Source organism: Rhea pennata, chromosome Z, assembly GCF_028389875.1.
Source record: "Rhea pennata isolate bPtePen1 chromosome Z, bPtePen1.pri, whole genome shotgun sequence".
NCBI lineage: Eukaryota > Metazoa > Chordata > Aves > Rheiformes > Rheidae > Rhea > Rhea pennata.
This window is the reverse complement of record NC_084702.1, coordinates 48701407-48723522: the sequence shown is the minus strand read 5'-3', so window position 1 is coordinate 48723522 and position 22116 is coordinate 48701407. Positions and strand designations below refer to the sequence as shown.

General features: G+C 36.9%; 1 protein-coding gene across 3 annotated transcripts in view; it reads right to left on the bottom strand.

Annotated features, from left to right (window-relative positions):
* The window catches only part of ARB2A (ARB2 cotranscriptional regulator A), a 266771-nt gene that overhangs the window by 39032 nt on the left and 205623 nt on the right, over positions 1–22116 (bottom strand). The window lies entirely within an intron of this gene.

Here is a 22116-nt window from a genome sequence, read left to right as displayed (position 1 = left end):
ACTGCCGCATACAGAGGCAGAACAACAGGCATAAAATACAGGGATGTGGAGAAGCCAAGGGACCCTGCCATGAATCAGGTCTCCCAGACTGTTTGAATTACGATCAAGTGCACCAAAACCAGGAAACTGCTACGGGGCTTAAAACCCTGACCTCCAAATTGCAAGTTCTGTCCTTAGATGCTGAGGCCTTTCTTTCTATAGGAACATTTCCCAGCATAATGACGACTCTTCCATTTGGGCTGCCTGCTCTCTCTCTCTCGATATATAAATATATATATTTATAAGTATATTGTATTTATAAATATATATATTTATATATATTTAAATAAGAGTGATTATACTCAAAAATATTTATTGCATTCTGGAAACACAGTATTAAAAAATGGATTATTTCAAAAAATATTACTTCCATTTCACACAGGGCAATTATGAAAATAGCTATACAGCCGTTTCACCACAGTAAGGATGAAGAACCTCTAGCAGGTGCCAGAATCAGCACACAACACTATTTTCAATGGCAAACATATCTCTACAACCTTATTAGAGTTGCTTCCATCCTGCTGGCATCATCACCCTGGGGAGACCAAGGAGAGTAACTAGCAAAATAGTATATGCATGTAGAAGCATTATTTTATATATAAAAATATGTTTTAGTCTCTATAATTGTAGTGTTTATAGGGACTGGCCCATTGCAGTGAGGCTAAAAGTCATATAATTTAAAATCATCACCTGTTTCCATACTTACCTGTGAATTTGCTGCAAGACCTCCACTCTATTTACCTACTCAGCAGTGTTCATTCTCTTCCTTCCTGCTTCAGGTGTGATGATGACTAGTAATTACCAGGAAAATTTTAGTCTCCTTTGTTTCGGTTCTTTTTAACTTTTCTTTTGATCCTATGCATTTCTTTTCTTTAATAAAACTCCCTGAGTTTATAAAACATAGCCTTTTTCACATAACTTTTGAAAAATATGCAGCATTCCTAAAAACATGGATTTTTTTGTTTGACTGTTTTGGTTTTGAATTATCCTAAAGCCAAACTCTTATGTTTCAAGGTATGAGAAAGAATGATTTTTACAAGTAAAAATATTATCTTTACTTTTTCAGTTTTTGGAAATGTTCCTCATCTTTCCACTAGACTTTTCTAAAAATAACAGAAGGGAGACACAACACTTCTGAGGTGTTGAACTTGCAAATAAGGGAAATTTTATTCTGAAATGCTGTTTTTCCAAAAATCAAATACTGATCAGAAAATGAAACCTATGAAAAAAAGTGAAATGTATTCTAGCCATGACAAGATAAAAAGGAAAACAATCGAAAACAAGCCCAAACCCTACCATATAGAACACATAGGGGAGCTTGAGGAGTTCTGTGTAATAATAGGAAACAACATGGTTACTGCCCTGTGTAGGAGAGGAGCCGTAAATTTACAGTTGCTTAATGCAGTCCATCATGGCTTGCCACTAAAAACGAAAGCGTATCTCTGTCCTAAATAAATGGCTCTAGTAATTTGGAAAATGTTAATTATTCAGAAATTACGTGACTTGAAGAGTAACTACAGAGGTAACTTCCTAATAATGAGACTCCTATAACAAGTTTACAGAGAAATTTTAGGCTTCATTAATTGTTATTCCCAGAAGGTACCAACCCACTGAGATTTTAGTAGGATGTAGTAACCTGCTTGTTGTCAGACATCTGTAGTTAAATTGAGACGCCAACTTCCTGAGCCTGGCTCAGTAAACCAGATTTCTGCTGAGCTCCACACAGAACAGATTCTGTTTACCCTCCGACCTGTGCGCAGTGGCTGTGATATATTCCACCTTATTTCTCGTCAGGGAAAGTGTAGAGTAATAAAGTGGTGGTGGAGAGGAGAGGACAAAAAAGAGGAAAATCTGAAAATGTCCACAGTTAAAACTTTGCAATATTAAAATATAAACAGTCTCTTTTTCTGATACTATCACAGGCACCAAGTTATCATTGTATTAGTATATACTTGTTAAATATTTATATAGCTCAGGTAAAAACATATTTTACTAGACGATAGCTTGCATACCGCAGTATCTATTTCCAGCAGAAGCTTTTGAGCTGCTGGTCCCCAGTGTGGAATGAACCAGAGGCTCAGAACATTTTTAAAGCAATAACCAAAAGGCATCTCTATGCTCAGGTGTTTCATTTAACTGTGAGTTAAAATTAGTATTCTAGCCAGTGATGCTTTGCCTTACTTCAGGTAAACTGATCCAGTCCCTGACTGGGAAAGTAGAATATATTCTCTACCTGAGAAATGTTTTATTTTATCATAATGATGCCCAGGTATCATGGTGCGGCACGATCCCCGGGGCAAGCAAAATCCTCTCTTTAAACAGAATTATGCCAGGTAAGCAAAATCATAATGGCTAATACATATGGAAGGAGGGGCTGAATAAGGAGCACAGAGACTGGCGAGGGCAGCCCAGCTCCAGGCCAGCTGTGCAGGTTCACGTAGTCACTGCTTTTGTTTTTTTTTCCACACATAGGATGAAAAGAAAAAAAAAATCACTGTGCATTTGCCTAGAACCGAGGCAGTAGAGAATATGCCTATTTATACATTTTTAGTTAAATTGTAATATTGTCCTATACTTTCATTCATTTTGGTAGCCACAGAACCATTAATCTTATTTTAAACAATTAGTCCAAATCAACCCTTTCACATTTATATTAACATAAATTCAATATATTTAAATACACTTCAAATCAGCTATTGTGTATACTTCAGTAGAGGCTTAACACGTCCACACAGATAGGTATGCAGATGTTTATGAATATCCTGCTGCTTGGAGAACTACCCGCTATGTTATTTCACCACAATTTGCATTGTTATAATAGGTTATTGACTGATTTTAGGTTTAAGGGACTAAGGTAGTATTCAGTAATGACTCTGTGCTGCAAGTTTATTGCAAGTGCCCAAGGTTCATTCACCCCAAGCGATTTAGTCAATAACCAATTTTTATACTTCTATCTCCTTCAAAATTCGAAACCAATAATCCCTGCCTTTTTTTTTTTTTAATTATTTCAGTATCAGACTAACATTTCCCATGGAAATCAATATGGGTGAGATCCATTAGCCAAAAATCTGCAGCACAGCAATGCAAACATATTAAAAATATTGATCTTACAGGCTACTGATGTTTTGATTGACTTTAATGTTTGTAAGCAGCAATAACAGAATTTCAATGACTGAAACAAACTTTTGATTAAAATTATAGATTTTTAATTTTTTTTCTATTTTACTGTTTCAAAGGGTGTCACATGCTTTACTTGTTTGCCATAAATGATCACAGAAGTAAATACTTATTCAGTTTCTCATTTGTAAATATTTTAGGATGCCACAGGTTACACGTTTTCAAACGTGCTTTCAATCATTTTTGATGTTTCAGTTCCATTATACCAGATAAACAATGCCAACATGGGCATGGCCAAACTTATTTTTGCAGCATCTCTTCTGGATTCCTGCAGCTTCTGCATTCCTGTTACTAGCAATGACAGCAATTTGATCTCACTCTAACACACGTTTTTAATTGTCCAAGAAACTTCAATTGATGTTTTCATAGCAGCTGGCCAAAATTTTGCTAAGCATTTCCCAAATGCAGCTCCTCCTTCCAAAAGAAACAGCTAAAATAAATAGACCTTCTACACTTCAGGTCTTTCTGTTTTGGGTACGCATATAACTTGATTACCATAATGTCTGAATGTCCCACAGTCCGGATCACATTTATCATCACAGAAGAGTAGTACCAACACTGTTTTAGAGATGGGGAATAAAGCACAGGGAACTTAGGATGTACCTTCAGGTAGCCTAACTTCCACCTAAGTCCATAAGCCTACTGATGAGGTACCCCTGAAGACTGGGAAGGCTTATCATCAAGAGCCACCAGCTCTTAGGTGGAGTGTACGCTACTTGAACACAATGCCTACATATTTGTGGTAGATGACATGCATCTATGGTTGTACAAAAAACTGAGCATTGCTGTAAGGCTCTCTTGAGCTTTAGAATAGCATTCACAAAGATGATGACCTCTCATGGCTTTGCAATTAATCGTCTACTTAAGAGAGATTCAACACTCACGCTTAAATAGGGCAAACAGACTATCAAGAAGTAGTAGTGTTTCAGTATAGAACATCGAAAAAAAGACAGGGCACAAACACGGAACTGACAAAACTAAAGGGGTTTGCCATCCGGCAGAATGAAATCCACCTCGTCACAGCTCTTTGATACTCCAGCTCTGCTCTGAGGTTATAAATGGCAAGAGAAGAGATGATCTAAATGCTCTACTACAGATCTAGATGACCTATCTAACCTGAAGATCTCCCCATTGCGGGCCAGTAAGAAAGCCATCCATATTTGCTGTTAAATGCTTATAGGAGGCAACACTTTTTTTTGTACTGGTGCACCTTGAGATCTTGGGAGCAGCCAGGAAACAGAAGGAATGTTTTGGACAAAGAGTACACCATTTCATATCCAACCTGCAGCCAAGGAACTGGAAGGTAGGGAAGTCCTGTAGAACTGACCATGACCACCACTACTCTGCAACTTTAAGCCCCCAACTATCTTTAGGAAAAAAAAAAAAAAAAAAAAAACACGAAGAGTAATAAATGAAGAATAGTAGTAAATGATGAATGTAACTACAAAAATGTAAGAAATGAAACTGCTGGCTGTCAAATGGATTGGTAACAGGTTACAAATGGTATTCTTTGTGCCTGTACTCTAAACAATTATGAATCAATTTGTATTACTAGAAATTGAAATAGCTTGTTCTGAAAACAGTTGCAGAACAGGCAATCTTAGCACAAGCATTTTTATGTGCACTGACAATATGTCTAAACATGCTCTAAAAACAGCTCTGGGCTGAGAGCATATTTCAGGGCTCTAGGACATAAGCTTCCAGCAGCTTTAGTGGGCAGGGGTGCAAAGCACTGCTGCTCTCTGCTGTATGTCGTGTCATGCTGCTGGAATTACTGCCCCTGAAGTGGAAATAGCATAAGTGAATGTGCCTAGCATGTTATCACAAATGCACTTTCTTTGCAGTTTAAAGATATTAGCTGAGACAGCTCACGGGACAGTCCATATCTTTCTTTGGAAAAGAGGAGGTTGATGTCAAAGGGACTGGGCAGACAGCTCGGGCAGTTACAATCTAGAATCATAGGCCTATCGCCATATTTGTTCATGGCTGAGACCATGAATTATGAAATTAGCCTATTTAAACAAATTAATTTCACACAAGACACCAATTATCAGACAGAAATAACCCTGGCTTTGCTGTTAGCTGACCATTGATGACAGAAGAGAAAAGCTCTGTATCTCACTATCTGCTCTCTCTGTCCCTGACACAGTTTTGTTATTCCAAATATTGCCTGGGACAGAGTACAAAATATTCACACTATTCATGTATTTGCATATTCATCTTGTCTATCACAACAAAGAGACAAATTTAGAATGATTTTTGTAAGATTTGTCTTCAATATCTAACTGCATAATGCAATTGCTAGTGATTACTTTTTGCATGAAACACTCTATTACCCAGTAAGTGAAACAGATTGCTCTCATTTTAGAATATGAACATGTACAGTGCTATCCTTCTTCTCACTACCCAGCTAAGTTCAGGACATTAATGGCAGATCTGGGTGAAGAGAATATTCTGCACACACACATTTGGTCTTGTGCAGTATGCTATGACTGAGCAATCTGACCTTGAACTCCTTGTCTCCAGCCACGTTGAATACATCTCTCCTTACACCAAGTATTGAAAATTCAAAAAGTAACAAAGAGAAGGACTCAAAAATCGTGAAGCTAAAAAAATACATGAAGAAAATCCCTCAGTTTATCTGGTTTTGAGCCTTACCAGTGTATCTGAAAAATTTTCAAGCTTTTTCCACACAGTTATATGGGCCAGGAGTTAATACTAAAAAGTGCAAAAAGGAAAAGCTTTGATCATTTGATTATAGCATCTGCAAATAAAATACAAAACACCACCAACTGATGAGAAAACCATAAATAATAGATAATTAGTTATTAGTATCTGATATCTGCAATTCTGTACAACACGGAAAGCACTTCTTCGCAGCTGGTATGACAACTTGTTGATGTCCTGAGATGACCATACCATCTCTATGCAAACAACAGATACTGCTATTACTATCTAATACTATCACCCATGATCATTTATTTGAATTAAACCAACAGACAACGAAGTATAACATACAATAAAAGTAATGTATTTGGAGTTTGTCAATACAGTTTTGAGAAGCAGATCTATCAAGCCATGCCAATGTCCACCTCAAATAATTTAGCTACAACTTTGGCTAACTGATTCTTCTTTCCATCTGCTCTTTTAATGCTGATTATTCCATTTAGCTGTGCCAAAAGGATTTTAACCTTCTCTCCATTCTTGAATTGAGTAAATTTCTTAATAACTTTCACAACATTGTTAGAGAAGGGATTCATCTCTACAGTTTCCATATACATACAAATGGGCATAAATACTCATGCAGAAATAAGAGAGAAAGAGATTGAGGATCACATCTCCAGAACAGCTTAAGGCACGAGTAATATAGAAACAACTCCTTTGCTCCTCCCTTCTAAGGTCATCAAATATATGCAGGATCAAACATGATACTGTGGTGCAGTTCCCAGGCTTCAAGTCTCCTGTCAGGGTCCTCCTGCCAGGGTGCTTTGTAGCAGGTTGCTACAAAAGTGGTAGGCACTGGCCTAGTCTGTCTTCATACCTGTGTATAGACAGGTATCTTCTACTGAACTTAATGAGAAAGGACATCTTAACAGGAGTAATTAAAAGGTCTGTGACATTCTCTAAAATATTCTGTAGTTCTATAGCAGAGCAGAAATTGTACACACATCCCCTGCAGCTGGACAGCCTGCATATAATCAACCTTCCAATCAGGGGTTTAAACCCTTTAAATCAGTTTGTTTTACTACTTTAGTATCATTAAAGTGCCTTAACTGTCTTCTTTTTAAGAATCTGAAGTCTTCCCTTAGGGAAGAACAAAACTCAAAGAAACCCAAACAGTTACAGTTCTTGCTCGAGTTGCTGACCACAAAGCATGTGCTCTGCTACCAAGTCAAAACACCCCAGTAAAGCAGAGAGATCCATGCCAAAGACCTCTGGGGCTGCACAGTTTTCCGCAGAGCAGTACAGAAGGCTGCCTGGGTTAGTGTCTCAGCTGAATCAGAGAATTATTGGTCAAATCCTACAAGGTGCTGGGCACTTTTTAACAAGTGCTCTGTATCCTCATATCCCAGGGGTATTTGAGAAGTGAGGGAAATTCTAGGTGGTCAGAACTTTCAGTTGATTCACTCAATTCATTAAATCATATGGGGCTGATCAAGAGGATGTATATTTTGGATTAACAAAGCAACCTTACACAAACCCTTTAGGGTAAAAACGCCTCCTCTCATTTAATGTTAAAAAAAAAAAGTGAAAAAGAAAGCCCTCCACATAGACTGAATTAAAATGTCACTATGTTTACCGAGTATTTTATCATTCTCAAAGGCAGAGTATCAATCACATATTCAGAAGTTCTTAAATAACCTACAGACTTTCAGAAAATTTTTGCAATTATTTATGTGGGGCTTTCATGGCAAGCCTTGAACACTGAAACAGGAAAAGAACTTAAAACTATAATAAAAAAGGTTATGACACAAATACAATAAAAAAAAACTTTCTGGCTCTAAAGCATATGCTCTGCCCCCTGCAGCTAAAAGTCACATATTGAGAGTGTATGTTCTGTCAAGAATTACTAGTTTCAAGCATGGCTGGTGATTTTGGACAGTAGCACTTAAGAAACCCTCAATCTGGCAGTTTTATCACTGCACATTTACTAAAGCATCCCCACTGTCCAAACTCCCAGGAGTTTGGGGATCAGACTTCAGGGAAGGGGAAAAAAAAAAAAAAAAAGGTTCCTAGGGTATTGTTTTGATCTGGTCTGTAAATTTTTTTTTCAGATAGATCATTATTCCAATCCATTCTTTCACTCTCCAGAGAAAGTAGTAAATGCAAGAGTGCTTCGTTCCTTTCTTTCCTGGAAACAGAGTGAAAATGAAGCTGGCAAGAGCCCACACAATTGCTGTTAAAGGCATTAGTGTCCTCAGCAAAGAGTTATTTTGAAGCCATGAGACCAGAGGCAAACTGGCCAGCAGTATTTACTTTTTTAATTTCACTTACTGTAAATCATTTGTCTGAAGATGTACTGGAATTAACAAGAATAAAAGACAGACTTCACTGTTAATTTACTCTTGTGTTTTGCTGTGCTGCAAAAAGGTTTCGATTATTCATTTAAATAAGATTAGCTACAAATGTATCCTTTTCTCTGATTAGCAAATCCACAATGCACTCCAGATTTCAATGTCTGCTGTATGTATGAATTTAACAAATTGGTAAATTTTACTAACACTTCTTTGCAGTATGTGACTGGCCACCTAAGCAATACGGTATTTATTTTACTCCCTGCTGTGAACATTGTAGACATCAAGAACAATGACAATGGGTAGTGCATTTCTGGTTAACATCTCCTAATAGACTTATTTTTGCTATTATACATCAAATTGGGAGAACACTGTTATCAATAATGGTCAGTTCTCTGTATCCTGCTGAAACCAATAAATAATATTACCCAAAATACATATGTCAGAAAACAAAGCTTGTAACTTTTATCCATGTATTGTTTTTACAAATAATAATAAAAAATTCAATTTTACATTACGTAAGCAGCTTTGCCTGATTGTATTGTAGACTCTTTGTTACATCTTTTAAAAAAAATAGATGAAGCATGTTTCCAAAATTATGAAAACAGCTTAAAAACTATGAACCTAAAAATCTTTGTGCCTTCTGAATTTGCTGTCCTTTAGGTTTTATTTTTTTCCTGGCTATTCACATGGTCATAGAAAAGAGATGTCTCAAGGTCATATATTCCATGCCCTGCCCAAGGCAAGATCAGCTGCACTGACATCATTTCTGGCAAACGTTTCTGTAACCTGTCCTTAAATACTACCAGTGATGGAGACCTCACGAGCACTATATTCAGCATTCCTCCAGCCCTACCCTTAAAAAGCTTTTTTAATGTCTAACCCAAATGTTCTTTGCTGCAATTTAATTTTTATCAGTTTTTGCACTATTTACCATACACATGGAACAGACTGTTTCTTTCTTTTTTGCAAGCTTTTCACATACTTGATGATTTCCATCATGTTCTTTCTTTCACTCTTCTTTTTTTCAGGTTAAGCATTTTTAATTTTTCAATCTTTTTCAGAAGATGGTATTTTTTAGCCCTTTTATCAATCTTGCTACTTCCTTTTGGAAGTTCTCCAGTTCTTTCTCCTTTTTCATGGATTATACTGCCCATCATCATATGAAGTATTCCAGCTGAAGCCTCACCAATAGCCTATCTTGCAAGCTATAGGGTTATTTACACATTTCACTAAAAGGTTTGTCTTTTCTGGTATAGTGTGTCACTGTTGACTTATTCTTTACCTGCTGCTAAAAGGATAGCAATTTATTTTCCAGGGTGAAAAAAAAAAAGAAAAAGGAATTCTCATCTGACTCTAGCTCCTGTGATCCGTTCAGAGAAACCTGTAATAAATTCATCTCTACAAGCCACATTCCTCTTCTTCAGGGTACCACTTCTACTAGATCTGAATCAAAATCTGTTATCGCTCTGATCCTAGCACTGCATCACATGCAGTATCTTTCAGCAGTCAAGAGCAGTAGTACTTTCATGTTTTATGGTAGTCGATAGGAAGAAAGGCTGCCCCTCAAAGAGGGACTGAAGAGCAGCTGCTGCCTATGTCAAGGCACAAGTACTACCAATGCAGCAGTGCCACTACCAGAAGCACTAGCCTACCCTGCTTCTGAGTTTACCCAGGAGCAGAACAAGAGTCTTTAATCTCCTTTGTGAGTAACCTGGAAAGTTACCTAATTCATCAAGATACAGCCAAACCTTGGTGCCTATGTCATGTGCTCCAGAACCTAAGTTAACTATTGAGTGGTAGTCTCCAAAGTTTCCTTCTAGAGGAGTAAGACACTGTTCTAATTCTGTTGCTTTATTCACAATTAGCCCAACAGAAACAGTCCCTAGATAACAACTATGAAGCAAAGCAGACACTCACATGGAAGAAACTTTGTATAAAATCTCTGCATAATTGGAATGAATTGAGGACATTAAAAGGAACAAGGACATCTATACCTGAACGTAGACTAATGGATTTTACAGACCTGTTTTTCAGCAGTCTTTTCCTCCCACCTCTGAGAGCTCAATCAGAACAGAAAATCTGATCTTATTTTTTGTTTAATGTGGAGAGAAAGACACAGGAAAAGATCTTTTTACTTTAGAATGATGATATGTCGTTACGCTAAAACCAAAATATTCTGTCAATTCAGAAAATGTAACTAATGCCATGGTGACGTATTTAAAATATGCTTTATCATTCTACTATTAATGAAACAAGAGGACAGCAATGGTTAGAGAGTAGACCACAGAAAGTTACATGACAATTATGTAAGTAAAATATAGTCCATGTGACACCTTGGAAAACATAACTTGCAATCAATAGATATCATTATTCTTTTGCCAGCAGTACCTCCTTTGCAAGCTTCCTGCAGGAAATACAGTGCATACTCTGTAACATGGTGAGATTCAGTTATGCACGACAACTAATAGATTTTGAAGGGCCACCAGAACGTAGGATTATCTGTACATTTAAAAGCTGAAACTCTAAATGGTTTGCAAGACACCTGAAAGGGTCACGGTTAGCCGCTCAGTTGCATATTCTTTTCTTGAAGAAAAACATCAAGCTTGTAATTAAAAATGAGCCCCTAACACATTCAGAAATTGGCCAATTATTTCACTTTCCTGTTGAGATCTTGAAGGTTCATTCACCATCATGCTGGAGTTTTGTTAGAATCAGCAAAGTGAATCTGCCACCTCTCTGACACTAAAAAGGTAGCAGCCTGCCCAATTTTGTTTCAACAAACAAGTCCCTGCAGATTAGTGACTGCAGCGAGCAAAAAGTAATAGGAAGAAGTGAACAGCTCTGCCTGGAGATTAGAACCCTAATGTAACCTTAAGAAGTAACCGTCAACAGTAGAAGAAAGCGATAATGATCATATGATACCATCAAAAGCAATATATATGACCGAGCAATCCATGTAGCACTCAGACCAGGAGACCAGTGACAACATCAGGATGGCAAAGCAATTTGGTGGGGGGAAGGCTCTCCAAAGACCTCTGAGGACCAGCTGCCAGTAAGCCAAAGTGTCAAAGAAGCAGCATTGGTGACCTTGTCCTTGTCACTGAACCTGCGACAAAGCAAGCCACATGCTGTACCCTAATTTGGTCCATGACCAGTCACCTATTGGGATTGGTGTGCAGGAATATTACTCACCTGGCGCAGTGTATAGTGTAGATAACCTGTAACTGTATTTGGGCATGTGTGAGAGAGAGGTGTGTGTGTGTGTACTGCATTATTATTTATTGTTTTCTTGTATAAATGGTATTTTGTTTAGTATTATTGCTTTAGTAACTTTAGTTATCATTGTTTAATTAATTTTAGTTCATAAAATAAATATTTGAATTTAGCAAGCGCTCATCTATTTCCCTGTCCTAACCCCACCCACGCTAATGTATTGACCGTCACAGCACTCCATGCTGAAATTTGGTGTGAAGTGTGTGGGCAAAAGGTACTGAGAGCTGCAAATTGATCCTTGTGTTCCAGCTCCATGGCTACCCCATGACAAATTGGTGAAGGACACAGGCAGCATGAGACTGCTCCTGTAACACCTGCATTCATGTTCCTGTTCATAACTATCTTTAATTCACTAGGGACACATCTCTGAACAGACTATAGGAGAAGAATGATAGTGAGTAGAGGTACTGATGACCAAGAAGTACTGGGATACAGAAAGAATAAGACAAATACACTTTCTACAGAGTAGAAAAAGGCCACTTGCTATCTCAAAATATGTAAGAGGATGAGTAGAGCAAGGTTTCCTTACAAAAAAATCACGGATCAGCATAGGTGAGGGACATTTAGAATATATTGAAAGTTCATTGGCTTAGAAGTCTCCTAAAAGCTTTGAAGTTCATGGGAATACAAAATTTCTGGCAAACTAGAAGGATCGTATGAACCAAAGCACACAAGAACTTAAGACACATTGGTCTTGCAGAGACATTTTTGGGCCTCAGCTTTTTAGTTCCTGCATAATACGTATATACATAATATGAAAATAAGATTCATCCCATTTGTCCCAACTAGAGAGGGGTGTCTGACATGGACATGACATTTTCTAAAAGAGCTTACAAATCATTCTGAATTATACTCTCCATCAAGGAAGCAAACATATGTGATTTATTAGAATAAAAAAGTTAGGATAAAGCCAACCTGAAATGATACAAAATGACAAAACTAGGACTATACCAATAAAGCCAAAGTTAGTCTCTCCTCCCCCACATAAGTGGAATTCCAAGGTGAGACAGCAGTATGACAGGGGAAATGCTGCTTAAGACCGATGAACTGATGCTCAGCGCTTATAACTTATTTTTAATTTCTAAAAAAGAAATCAATGAGTGCAGACAAAATGCAGGCAGCTGTAATTCCCTTGAGTAATCTTGTCATAACATGTGTTACTGTAGTTCTACACTTTTACCTTTGCACTTTGTTGTATTTAACAGAGCAACATAATTAGCCGCTGGTAGGTAGTGTTTACGTTAGTTCTCAAAAGGTTAAGAAGCTGATTATAGCTAAAATCAGCTTTGCCTGGGGCTTCTGTGGCTCTGTGTAATCAAATTAGACAAGCAGGGCACAGTGTCACCTAGCACAAACCAGTGGCACTTTCTTTTCTGTTTTGACCTTTTTCATTAGATGAGCAAGTCAGCTTTTAGCTTATTCCAAACATTTTGAACAAATTAGTTTCCAATAAACTCTGAATGATAAGCCAGGCATTAGTCCAGATCATTTTCATAAGTGATTCAGCGAGACAGCACTCAAAGAGATTCTTTAGGAATAGCATCAACTTTGTTTTCTTCTGAAGTAACCTTCACTATTAATATATTTTTTTTGTGGAAATGGGTTTAAAGGGTGAATGCCAACAATTTCAAATCCCAAAGTAGCTTTAGTCATTTTCTTTGCCCTGGACATCTTAGCATTTTGCTTCTAGAACTGCAGAATTGTTTCTCAAATCCAGCAGCAAGCAGATAACTTTACAAATATGCCAGATAATGCATTAGCATTTCTAAGAAACCACAGGTAACCCACTCAGCAGAGTTACGGTTCATCCTCTCTACACAGTTGCTGTATTCTTTGAAGTCAAGCAAGGTGAATGGTATAATAGATGTACTTAAGGAGGTTTAATAATGTACAGAGAAGAGCAAACCAGTCTCACATCAGAAGACTCTTTCCACACAGCTATACCGTAACTAAATTTAAATGCAGACTGCAGCATCAGTAGCTTCCATAACCTTAGTATCTTTGAACATAAAGGGAACAAAAGATTAAAGAGGCAAAGAATATACAAAGAAAGTAACGACAAATTTAGATAAAAACCTGCAAGTTAAGAAACACACTATGCCCTTCTGAATTGTATGTGCTAATTTAAAAAAACAGAAGCTAACAATATTTGTTGAATCTTTATCTTCACATATCTGATCCTTAACTTTAGTTCTGCCTGTAAAAGTATTGTGGCTAAATTACAGAGCGTTGACTTTGTGAAAACAAGCAAGTATATAAAACAATAGCTTCTGCTGATGATTTGTGATTATTTATTTATAGCCAATAAAATCAAAACTTGCTATTTTAATTGATTAAGTCATAAATAAAAAGTTATGGAAGAAGTCAAGTCTCCGTATTTGCACAGTCCGATGATTCCTGCTAATCCAGCAGTACTTAACAAATTCACATGTGGTTAGGTTGCCTTGCCATAGCTGTAGATCACATTTCTATGCTGCAAGCTGTGCAAAAAAATCAATATGCCAAGTTTAACATAAGGACAAGAAACATGATGTCCTCCTATATTTTCAATGAACTCCAAATGACTATGCTGTTCTTACTCTGCACAGTTTATTTCAAGGAAATGTATTCTTTAAGAAGAAAAAATCTATCACACAGTGAAATACATAAATTCATAGATGGAGTCATATCTGACTCCATAACTATTTATTGCAAATAATCTGACATTTTGATTGAATAAGCAGCCAGTCAGGAAGATTTCTTCCTTTCTTTTTATGTATTGAAAGCAAAGGCACAATCTTTAGACATAATATACTCTTGCCATGCACATTTTAGACTTAACAGTAAGTTCCTGTATTCTTTTTCATATGTCAATTTTTTAAAAGACAATATTCTTTTTCAACTGACTGTGTTACATTATAATTCACTTATTTACACCTAGTGGCAACTATCATCTGTCTGAAACAATATGTTAACTGCCTTCATGTTTCTGTATTTTAAGTCTTCATTTATTGCTGCAGAACTACATTATTTGCGCGAGTAGATTAGGATGAAAAACCCTCAGAATGAGGTAGGAGTGGTCATGACCAATAGGTCAGTATAGAGCTGTGCCATGTCTGCCTTCTGAGCTCAGCGATGTGGAACTAAGTGTGGCAAAACAACCAGTGCGTTGGACACTTGCCAGAAGATTCAGAACTGCTGACTGCTGCCAAACTCTTTCTTTGTAAATAAAAAAAAGATTGACTTTAAACACTTGCAAAGACACTGAACACATTTGCAAAATATAAAACTAGAACAATGCATGGAAGTAGAGAAATTCTCCTTAACGTACGATCAGCTCTTTCACTGGTAATTTCTCTTCATTGCGGCGAACAGCTGTAAATGGATTAATGACATTTAGCTCTAGAGAGCATGTCATTGATCTGTACTGAACATATAAACTGTTACACGAAACACACTCAAAGACTCACACTTGTTCCTAACTTTCTATTAATATGTCATTTGCAAGACAAATTTTATTCAGAGATTAATGTACCATTTTAAAAACCCCAGGCATAAAACTCCCAATCAGAAAATAACAATGTAACAATTTTAAGTGTTGAATAATATTAATACTGCAATAAATTACAATTTCAGTAAATTTTACTCCTCTTATTTCAGTTCAGAGAATGTAGCACAGTCCTGTACTATCACAGACGAGTTGTTTCAGGGACTCCACAAGTATCAAATAGGCAAACTTTGCTTCCACAACCTCTCTTGATAATGCTAAGGGACCAGTAACATTACAGCAATAAATGATGACCATTGACCCTTATTAACACATTGTTTTCAGGTGAAGCAAATGGTTGTGCATGAATACGCATCTTTGCAAATCAGAAGCCGTGATTATAGAACATGGCCTGGAATTGATTTCATGATGCGTGGTATTTGAGGCGTATATATGTGAAAATATCCTGGAATCCCAAAACAAGTCTACTTGTGCCAAAGTCGACTTTGTCCATCAGTCAAGATTACTGTACAGGATTCTGTTCTCGATAACTAACATCTGGACCTAAAGAATGGTCTGAATAGCTTGCTCACTTCATTGAGGGGTTTTATGCAGGGGGAGAACATGGTCAGAAAACTTTCTCAAAACAGCCAGCTTAATTAAAATTGGCCAAATGAGACTGTGCATATGTAAATCACTGCTGAGTGTGTATTAAATCTTTGATGTCTTAATGCCTCCATTTACTCTTTTTTTTTTTCTGGATTTTTACATTACTTTAGTGTGAACAGATATATTTAATTTACAAGTTCCCCCTCCCCTTCCCAAAATCAGAAAACAGGAAGCAGATCGATGTAACTTAAAGAGGCAGCTAAGATGACTTGCTGGCAGGGTGAAATGGTAGGTTTTAGTAATAGCTGGAAGCTGTAAGTGGTTCTAAGCTTTGAAGTCAGTGCAGCTTTGATGTAGTACTCCCATAGATAATCGCAAGATAGTCTTGAAAGAAAGATTTCCCAAATACTATCCAAGTGTCATTGCTGGCGAAATCTTTGTATGAAAAATGATGGTTTTTGCTGATGAACTTCAAATCTAACACTGGACTGCTCTCGCTCCCTCTCTGTCATTCTTACTACCTTTTATAGTGTTTTAATCAGTTAACAAGATAATTAAACCCAAGTTCAGTTTGGTCCAGGTAGCTTGTAGTGTGTTGCTTTGCTGAACTGACTTCTAGTATCTTCCTTCTTGGAACGGTTATGCTCAGGCACAACAAGAATCTGCAGTGTAGGATGCTGGAGAAGGAAAAGATGGAAGGAGAAAACCATAGGGAATCTCTGCCTGTGGCTTTAGAGGGGTTCACTAGCCTTCACCTGGAGGAGGCAATCACAACTATCCCCAAAGGTAAAGTGACAACAGGCAGAACAAGGAGAATCTCCCTTAGGGCCAGGTGTGACCAGGGAAAACTGATTGTCTGGTGCCTGGGAAAGAAATACTGCTTTTCACCTCTCACTGTCTGAATCCAGCCCGTGAAGGTTATGAGAGTTAGAAGAGATGCAATAGTTCACAAGTCGGAAGAGAGAGAGAAAAAAATAAATAAAAAGCAGCTTGAACAGTGTGTCCTTGATGGTTATTTCTCTCCTCTTCTGAAGAATATATACTGTACTTTCCCCACAAAAAAAGTTCTTAAGTTGTATTTTTATCTAACAAGAGCTTTCAGGTTTACAGAAAATAAAACAATCCTTGGCCAATTAGGTCTAAGAGAGTAGCTCATAAAAGCATGATATTTGGTATCACTTGGAAACAGTTGTACAATATCCAATTGATTTAATAATTAGACTTTAAACCTCATCCTATTCTACATGTTAAATGCTATCTACAAATCACATGCCAAAGTATAGCAAAACAATTCTTTCTGTTTAGTCCAAAGCTAGCAGGACAAGAATATTAAAGCAGAAAAATCTTTATTCTACATTAAAAAGCTGTTTACCTGTGCACATTTATAATGTAAACACAAAATGAAGATGTCCTTCACAAAGACCCATTTCTGTCTAAATGGGCAGAAATAAAGAACATGGCATGTGACCACTAAATTATGAGAGAGCAACACGTCAAAGTTAGAGGCCATGGAAGATTTCAACAAAACTCAGAAGATATGGCAACAGATTAAGCAAGGGGACACACTGCCCTCCAACCTTAACCTGTTAAAACCTTTGAAGTCTACTGGGACCTCTATTCTGCTCCTTCTTATTAGTTTTTAGTTACACTAATTACAGCCTAATAGTACTCTGGAGCCAGACACTTTTTCTAAAGCCGTCCAAAAAAGGCATATCTACGAAATGGTGACCACTTCAGCCAAATTGTGCTGTGCATATCACAAGCACTTGCCCCCCTTTAAACAATGGACTATATAGTCTCCTACAGCTGCCAAAGTTTAGGACGTTAATAAGCTTTTGTATGTTCAAGAAGCTGCTGCAGTATTTTACTGAGAGAAATCACAAGCTAAACAAAAGCCAAAACCAAAATTCAAGTCTAAGTGATGTCTGACAACAATGTTGAAACAAATTTAATTCTAAAACCTGTTTCATGGGCATTGGCGTAATGATTACCAAAACAAGGATCTAAAGGGCAACCTTAAAAATACTGCATTCTCAGCACTGAAATCAAAGAAGTAACTTAGTTTTGTTGCCAGTGAACTAAAGAGAAAGGGTGTGGGATTAGATATAGAGTCTACTTCCGCTGATTTTGCACCAACATCTATATTAATGCTAATACAACGCTGTATCACATTTGGGGATACATTCAGCTAATAGAGCCTCTCCAGTAGCTGAAATATCACTTGTAAAGCTTCAGTAAATCTTTAGTAGCATTACAATCAGGCAGTAAGTCAGAGGAAAAGTTTAGGAAAAAAGATGTAGAGCAGAAAAAATCATATCAGATTTAACAAAACATATAAAAAGAGTGTGTGTGTGGGAAGAACAAATATTCAAAACCATTTTTTATTTCCTTATTTGTATGTCTAGTGAATATGTTTTACATGGCTCATAAAAGCTTTGGAGGAAGATACATCAATCCACCTATGACTGCTGAGAAATCTGTTGCCAAAATAGCATATTTATCTGCTGGTGCAAAATACAAGCTGTGATTACACTGCTAAAAAAAATATAAATAAAATGTAACTCTAATGAAGAAACAAATGAGCAGAAACTAGGACTTCCTTTTATTAACCAGTAACAGAGCTCTCAGAAAGCAAAATAAAACAATCTGACAGTACCTGCCTAATACAAATGTTCACATTTCTATTGCATCAGGAATTTCTAACTTTTTAATAAAAAATTTTGCTTACCAAACCAGCTGGGTCTCCTACAGTTTAGGTATCCTAATATTAATGCACAATTTGCATCTGACCTCCTTGTTTAAAAATATGCTACTGGTGGGCTTGTTCATTGAGAGTGATCTGTAGATTGCCTGTAGGTAAATGCCATTGTGATTTGGTATGATCTCGTCTGGGCCCTCTTCTTCTGGCTCTTTTTGGTTTCTCTTCATTTTGTCCTCACACAATAACAAATACATAACAAATATAAATCCCAATCATCTCTCGGACAGTACTTTGGTCTGTCACTGATTCCTCCTCTGCTTAGTATCATCAAAAAAATAAAACAGCACATCTCTTCTAAGCAAATACCTTATCTTGGGATCAGTCTTGTCTGCAGGCATGCCACAGGTGACTCTGCAAAGGAGGAGGCCTGAGCTACTGCAGTCAACTGCTGATATTAAACTGTAAGCTCTGCAGAGAGGGGTTTGTGATAGCTACAGTCCCACAAGCAACACACGCGAAAATACAGGACCTGGGGTAGTAGTCAGACTTGGCTGTACGACAGTCTGAAGCTTTACTGCTAGTCTGGATGAACGTCTTGCCTCTCCACCTGTGAGACCACTCCATCATTAGATCTACCTTTCCAGAAAATGTATGGCATTACAAGGCACAGGTAAAAATAATTAAGTAGAACAGGTTAGCTAATTAAGGATAAGATCAGAATATATGTTTTATGATTTTCCCCACACAGGTACAGTGTAAGAAACCACGAAGATGAGCAATGCTTTAGCCGTGATGCACTGGCCTGAAAACAACGAATGTGCACTGAAGGCCAGCTCTGGCACAGGACTTAGATGCTTAAGCACTTCAGTATCGCCAGACTGAAGATTAAAACCCAGACACCTCTCCTGAGAGCTCTACAACTGTTCCTTGAAAAAAACAAGAAAGATGCACTCTTTTTAAAAAATGGATGAGGAAAGGAAGTTGCCTTCACCCTTCACATCTCTTATATAGCTGTACAGTGGCTAGAGCACTGACAGAGAAATAGGAAACCAACTTCCCTTCCCTCTTCAGTGGAAAGAGGCTCAAAGCTGCACATCACAGAAGAGGGACCTAATGATCAGCTACCAAGTCAGGCTCCCTTTAGCGCTCTTTCAGCTCCTGGTCCCCTGAAGCTTGCATCCTTTCTTCCGCACAGTAACATAGATTGTTATGGGAAGCTTAGGCTCTCCTGGAGGACAGGAGTTGTGTCCTTAGGCTGAGGACAGAATTACACTAGATAAAAGCATAAACAAATGTTTAATAAATTTCATCCAGGGCTATTATAAGAAGAGAAAAAATATGCTTGGAAAAAAAACCTGTCGTTAATTCATGCTCTGCAGTTGGTTTAAAATAGCAGTCTCCAGAGACAAAGGGACTGATGTGAGACCCATCAAAACATTGGGATGCTTTCCTTTGATTTTAATGGTAGCTGAATCAAGTCTCTAGCTATCAAAAGAAATTTGTAAGATTCAAAAAGCTGGATTTGTAAGCTGTACCAAATACCTAAGTCTAAGCTTTTTAATTAGTAGCAAGAAACTCTCAAAACCATAAATGTCCAGAGTACTCTTTAAATAAATCAAATCTTGCAGCTTTTACATGAATTATCATTAGACTTCAGCATAGTATTGATTTAGGAAATCTTCAACTATTACTTTACATGTGTTTGATTTTGTGGGAAAATACTGAAAAGGGAACAGATTTCACTAAATGGACAAGTTGCATAAGTGGAGGTCTAAACTTTGCCACCAAATTACTCAAATAACACATATTTCAATGTAACAACTTAGATTAATGATGAGTCCTCAAAGTTTAATTATCCTAGAATTGTAAAGTGATACCAGTTCTTAGGAAAAAAAGTGTTTTGAGATTTTGTATACATTTCCCATATGTGCAGCTGCATCTGAAAACTCCAGATCTACCAACTATGGTACTTCATACATTCTGGTAGGGCTAGACCATCATTATGTTTCACATAAAGCATGAATGTCCAAATGAAATTTCCAAAAGACTTAAAATACACCAGAGGAGAAGCTCTTCTTAGTTTAACGCTTAGTTTAGTATACAGTTTAAACTCTGACATAAAAACAACTGATCACTTTAGAGGCAAAGAGGAAAACAACACACACACATATAAATATAATCTGTTTTGTCTAGCAAAGCAAATTTAGAGCTAATGTCAGCCTTCATACGCATGTGTAAGCTTCTGGTATAACTCAAAAGCATCCTCACATGAGTTTCTGATGGTAAAAGTTGGCCTCAGATTTCAAATATATCTGATTTTTATTTATATGCAATATAAAATTATATATACCCACCCTATGTATTATAACATGTATCATTTCAAGTGTTACATAAAAATCTCAGATAAAGTAACCAGAATTTCTATATACAATGTCTCATTTGCAGCCTTTTCTGTCCTTAAAAGTAGATAGGCACTTAACATCTGCTAAGACTATGTTTGTTTAAATTACACGATATTTGCCTTCAAACTAGTTACTGTACACACAGCCACAATAAAGAACATAATCTAAAATGTGTTACTCTATTAACCACGTGGATTATTTCTATGTTAAGATGTTGTAGACATGTATTGTAAACCTACCTAAAATAAAAGTCTTAACATGGGAAAATGTCCTATTCCACTCTTTGCCATTAAAATTATAATGTAATTAAAATAATAATATTTATTAAATGCAGGTAATCAAGTTAAAGTATTTCTTTGAATAAATAAGTATTCACAATATTTTTTTTTTTTATATATATATATATATGTAAATACATTTAAAATGGTTACACAGAGTATGGTTTTCATGTCATAAATGTAAGAATGTAATATGCCCACTTAAATTAGCCCTCTTCTTAAAACTATTTATGTAAACAATCAGCATCTGAACATTAGCTATAAGCAGTTGTTTGCTTTTGCTTTTAATTAATAGATTACAATCACAATGCATTTAAAACAAGTCACTTAACTGTCCCTGTACATTAACATGATGAGATTAGTTGCTGACACTGGTTAGCAGAAAATGACAAGTCCTCTCAACAGAAAATTGGGCCTTCCAAATATAGGAACGTTTCTTGATAGGAGAAAGCTCAAAGTGCAGTTATACTGTGAAAAGGGCCTCTAAAAATGGCATCATGGAGCTCTATGTTTCTCATTTCTTGGTTATCTCACAGGTTGGGAAGCTAATCTTCTCGGCTGAAAGCTAGCTGGAGCAGCCAGAAAACTGTTAAATTAGCAACTTGAGGGCAGGGTGCTAAGAAGGCAAATACGATATAAATTTAACCTCCATGTGTTGCAAATAAATTTATGTGGCAAAGATGAAAAAGAAAAGACATTTTAAAAATTCTGTCCCACTGCTTGGACATTTTCTAATACTTCTTGTTTGTTGTCCAGCAATGAGCAGGGAGTTGATGTAACTGGCTTTACTGACAGCTGTTAAGATAATTTGTATATCTGAAGTATTAAAGTGTCTGTATATTAAAAGTGGTGAGGATATGGTGTTCTGCTCTAAAAACACCATTACTTATTCCAAGTAATTACCAAGGAAGTTGGTATTTGGTAATACCAAGTACTTACCAAAGACTTATCTGATCATGGATCTTTAATGCATGCACACTAACATGCTAACGAAGCCCAAGAGGAGATGCTTGGGAGGTTTGTGGCAGTCTACCTTAGCTGAGGAACAGACCTACCAGAGACTAGGATAAACTCCTCCTTAAACATACGTCTGTAATGCATGGAAAGCCTCACTGTTATGGAAAACATCAGTTCAGAAGAAGTATACTATCGG